The 5,753-nt window shown below is 33.4% G+C and overlaps 1 non-coding gene across 1 annotated transcript; it reads right to left on the bottom strand.

Moving 5' to 3' along the window:
• Window positions 1-5,461: 5,461 nt before the first annotated feature.
• TRNAS-GCU (transfer RNA serine (anticodon GCU)) lies at window positions 5,462-5,549 on the bottom strand. The gene has a single exon. It is a non-coding gene; the product is annotated as a tRNA-Ser (tRNA).
• Between the last annotated feature and the right edge of the window lie 204 nt (window positions 5,550-5,753).

Here is a 5,753-nt window from a genome sequence, read left to right on the forward strand (position 1 = left end):
GAATCAAAACAAGATTTTGTACCGATTCGGTAAGGATAAAGTATTATCAACAAAATTCTCCATTGATACGACATGCTATTTTTTCCATTCATTCCCTTTCAGGATCAGTCGTGGTCTTACAAACTATACCAATGGTATGGACGAATCCCTTGCTTCATCCAAATGTGTAAAAGATCATAGCCGCACTTAAAAGCCGAGTACTCTACCGTTGAGTTAGCAACCCGGAAAAATATGGTGTGTAGATACGATCGGAATAAAAATAAAACTCAAACCAAGAGATTGGGATTGGATTGCTCGACCCCGTCAAAACATTGAACTAGTAACAAACAAATCTAAAAGAAAATTTGATGATCAATTATGAACATCAAAATGAACAGATTAGATGAAAATACAACGAATTCCCGGATCAATATAGATGGATGCCAAAATTTATGGATCATCCATATTTTTATCAATATTTTTTTTTTTCATTTTTCATTAAGAAGATACTTCTTGTGTCGCAGCGAATCTGGCGAACTCACCATTTGAGTGAAATTGAAATAAAGTAAAGAAATAAAGAAACAAACTTATGAGGCTGGGATAAATGGATCTATTTATCCACGATCAAATTATATTTGATCGATACAACATTGTCAATATGAATTGAATGTTGGTTGAGAAAACAAATTCAATTAAAGAAAATAAGTACTTGTGTTGGATTGACACTACACAGATCAGAAATGAAGTGTGGATGGGGGAATAAATAAGAAAAAAAAAAAAGTAGGAAAAAAAATCTCTAGTTTATTCAATAGAGGTACAATAAACAAGATTGACCCCTTGTTTGTTGGTGGAGTCCCAACGAAAACAATCCGATTGATGGTAATCCCATACCATCATTTTCTAGATCCGATTATTTCATCTATTCACTCGAGATTTTTTTTTCTATCTGTCTCATATCAATAAAAAAAGATTTTTTTTCGTTATCGTTATCTGATATGGGATTATAGAGGAGCAATAGTGAATAGGTATGAATAGAGTAAGAAAAATCGGAGTGGTGGAGAAAGAATTACACAAAGCTCGATAAGATACTGGGCACCCCCCTTTTTTGTTTATTTCATTTATTTCATTTCGTTTGATTAATTCGAAGTTCCTTAAAGACCTCTGCCTTCTTTGAAATATCATGAACAGTTCCTGTAGGTTGAGCGCCTTTTTCAAGGAAATATAGAATAGCAGGAACGTTTGAATAAGTTTGATTCTTTATCGGATCGTAAAAACCCACTTTACGAAGATCTCTTCCTTCTCTTTGGGATCGAACATCAATCGCAATGATTCGATAGATGACTCATTGGGATAGATATAGATGAACAATGCCCCCCCTAGAAACGTATAGGAGGTTTTCTCCTCATACGGCTCGAGAAAGAATGATTCGAGTTTGAATTTATGCTATGCATATCATATAGTGACAAATGTATCCATAAAATCATCAATTAGACTATAAGTTGAGTCGTTTTTTTTGTTCTTCCTTCCTTTCCTTTCCTGAAAAAAAAAAAGAAATATCATTCGTACTCATAACTCAAGTTGGGCAATTCTCAAAGAGCTTAAAGGGAAATCCTTGGACATTTGTTGAGCCGTCTCTAACCTCTTTTATTTGTCCCGCCTAGAATCTCTTTTTCTTCCTCATTCTGATCTAGTTCCAGTTGTTGAGACAATTGAAAATGGTGTTTCCTTGTTCCGGTATCCTTTATCTTTGCTTTGAATCATTGGGTTTAGACATTACTTCGGTGATCCTTAATCGTTTCAAAATGGTCGCAACATACCTTTTGTTATTTCTTTCTATTGAAAGAATCATACGAACGATTGATTCCCCTGTAATACACTTTTGATCAAAATAGTTTTACCAATTCCGGCAAATTTTACTTTGTTTTTTTTTATTCGAAACTTGTTGGAATTTGAACCTTTGGATTTCTATATCGAAGATATACTTACGAAGTTGTTCCAACTTATTGATTGGCACTAACCCTAGATCCTTCCCCTTGATAAATGAATCAATACTTTATACTCGAGCTACATCATGTACTATTTACAACCCCCAATTTTGGGGGGTCCTAGTAGAACAGAACAAACTATGTCGAGCCAAGAGCATCTTCATTGATATATAAAATGGTGGATGCAAGAATCCACAGCCGATCATGTCTTTCAAGTCGCACGTTGCTTTCTACCACATCGTTTCAAACGAAGTTTTACCATAACATTCCTCTAATTTTGAACCGGTATGGAATTGATTCAATATGGAATCCGGAATAGTCATTGGCTCAATCGGTACGCTCAATCGGTACACAGCAGTCCATACTTTTATATTTATATATATATAAATTATATATATAAATAGATATTTATATCTATATTTTGATTTTGATATATATTTTGATATCTATATTATAGATATTTTGATATATATATGGATGGATAGGTATTCATCTAGAGAAGGCCCCACAAGCAAAGACAAAGATTCAATCTTACCCCATATTCGACCGTATGAATGAAACACATTTCTAAAAAAGACGAATAAACGAATTACTTAACACTTCTTTACATCTACATCTTCAACAGATTGTTCGGGACAATCAATCATGAAGGATCCAACTCTTTCTCGAACAACTAAATTAAAGAAAGGTCTTTAATTAGATTCTCAATACTCAATACCGGAACAAAATAAGTCATTAGCCAAATAAGCTATTCCAATGACTCGGAAAAGTCGCAAATGAATCGATTATAGACTAGGTTCATCAATCTCGCGCTTCTTCAAGTATCTAAGGATTGATAAAGGAATCATGAAAAAAGGTTTCAAGAATTTCCTACTTCGACATCATAATTTCCTACTTCGACATCATTATCATTAATGGAAATAAGTTTTCCTGTAATGACTAAATTTGATCATCATAAGACATAAGAGAAATCCATGTTCCTTTTCCAATTGAATCATTAATGATTTAAAGCAGGTAGATGGATCGAGAAACAAATTCAATTTATTTGTTTTCATGGGGATGGGATGGATGGAAAAAAGCTCTCATGTAAGATAAGATTAAGGTTGTTATTCTTCCATCTGATTGATAAAACCAGAACCGTAGGAGTATGATCTTTCCGTATCCATCAGATACACAGAACAATTGTCAACGGGAGTAATCATAGATATTTAAGGTAAGGTATCAAAGATCTTTTTCACCGCAGCCGAAATACCGGTATCACTGAAATAGAACAAACAATAACAATACATGTAGGCATGGTTCATTTTATACAGATTTTGCTTTACTTTAGGTTTAGTAACCCTTCCATAAATTCTATCAAGTCAAAAGTAAAGTGAATGGAATATATGAATCTTCCTCCCAATCACTACATTGACTTCCAATTATTTATTGTAGCCAGATGCAAAAAAAAAAAAAGCAATTAGGCTCAAAGAAAAAAAATCTGTTCCATATTGCACTTTATTGTTTATTAATGAGATCCGGACGACACAGATATTGAAAAATTGATACCTTCCATTGCCGATTAACTCGAATTCTATGGGGATCATGAATCATACCCCAAGACAATCAAATAATAAAAGATCCTCTTGCGGTATGTTATATTATCTTGTATAGGTACAAAGCAAAATGGGTCCAGATCAATTCGTTGTTCTTAATTTTGATTTTACCCCACCCACACCCAGTCTTAAGAACTTTAATCCCAGTGATGTAATTAGTCCCAAGAACTCCCTCCTGTTTAGGATTCAGGATCCACATAGAATTAGTCATTTTGACTAACATGTTTAGTTTCGAAAAAATAGAGATCTTATCTTTCGCATTTCAACTTAGAATGCATCATGTGAGAATCAAAATATAATAGATGGGCATAAAGTTTCTATAAGTGACTAACTTACCCCAATATGAATATGAGTAGAGCGGGACGGGCATACACTGAACGGCCCATCCCATTTTTTTTTTAATTCAACTTTGATCTATGTTCCCATCCTACCTAATATCAAAAAGGTAAAAGATGTTTATTTCCATCCGCAATTTATACTCGATTCTTTTTCTTACAATTGGAAATCGAAAGGAATCTATGATTCATAGAAGAATCATTAGAACTCAGAAAGAAAAATTGGATCATATTGTATCCAACCTTATACCTTATACTCTTAAACAGAAGATTGTTAAAGAGAACAATCTTTGTTTTGATAGAAGCGGTCTGGGACGGAAGGATTCGAACCTCCGAGTAACGGGACCAAAACCCGCTGCCTTACCACTTGGCCACGCCCCATTTAGATTTCAATTCGACACTAATAAACACTAATATTGTTATTGGTTATTCGTCAATTCCAGCCCAAATATCTATGGAATAGGTTGTTGCTAGGATTCTATACGTGTAAATGTAGAATGAAAATGAATTCATTGATCATTCCATATAAGTCAATTAAGATATTGTATGAAAGTATGATTCCTTCTATTCTCATTTGAGAATTGAAGGATTTTTGATTGGGGGAAGTTCAAAGAAAAAGAAAGAAGGATTTTTTGTCTTCTCTTCTTTCTTAATTTTTCCCTTATATCAATAACTCAATAAAAATGAAATTATCTCCAAGAACGAAATATTTCTTATGCTTAATATCTTTAGTTTGATCTGTATCTGTCTTAATTCTGCCCTTCATTCGAGTAGCTTTTTCTTCGCCAAATTGCCCGAAGCTTATGCTTTTTTCAATCCAATCGTAGATTTTATGCCAGTCATACCTGTGCTCTTTTTTCTCTTAGCCCTTGTTTGGCAAGCTGCTGTAAGTTTTCGATGAGATCTTTAATACTGTCCTAGAAACATTCATATTCATGATTTATTCGATAAAATAAATTCAACTCTAACATAACAATTGATAAGATCAGATAAGTCTTACATTATGAACCCTCGATTCAAAGATTGAAATTCTTTTGCTTTTTGATAGCCGCGATGAATCTGGATCACCTAATTTCCGCATTATGCCCTTCCAGTTCCAGGGGTCAAAGACCCCATTATGGTACCCCATAATACCTAATTGGGGTATGACAAGATAATTTTGGTAACAAAGGAATTCCTGCAAATTCCTTTCTTTTCTAGAAACCACTTTTTCATTTCTTTTCTTGGTGTCAAGGATATGTGGTACAAAAATAGAGAATCTATTCCCTTATTTCCTTTGCAAAAAACAAAAAAAAAATGATCTTGGAGATTGTGCAATGCTTACTCTCAAACTCTTCGTTTACACAGTAGTGATATTCTTTGTTTCTCTCTTCATCTTCGGATTCCTATCTAATGATCCAGGACGTAATCCTGGACGTGAGGAATAAAAAAATCAGAGATTTTTCATTATTTCCTTGCTTGATTTCTGCATTTTCCTATGCTTTTCTCTATTCCAGACATTTAACTATGATAAAGGACTTGATATTTTTTCGAATTCGAAAGATAAATCTCAAGTGATCCGAGGGAACGGAGAAAGAGGGATTCGAACCCTCGGTACGAACAGCTCGTACAACGGATTAGCAATCCGTCGCTTTAGTCCACTCAGCCATCTCTCCCAATTACAAAAAGATAATTCATATGCGACGCCTGAAGTAAATATTGATCAAAGTCTTTCTTTATCTTTATTTATTTATTTTATACATTTATTTATACTTACTATATTATACTTACTATATATATACGAATTATCTTTATTTATTTATTTTATACATTTATTTATACTTACTATATTATACTTACTATATATATACGAATTTTAT

Source organism: Tasmannia lanceolata, unplaced genomic scaffold (assembly GCF_043159265.1).
Source record: "Tasmannia lanceolata isolate RefF3 unplaced genomic scaffold, GAP_Taslan_0.1 ptg001187l, whole genome shotgun sequence".
Lineage (NCBI taxonomy): Eukaryota > Viridiplantae > Streptophyta > Magnoliopsida > Canellales > Winteraceae > Tasmannia > Tasmannia lanceolata.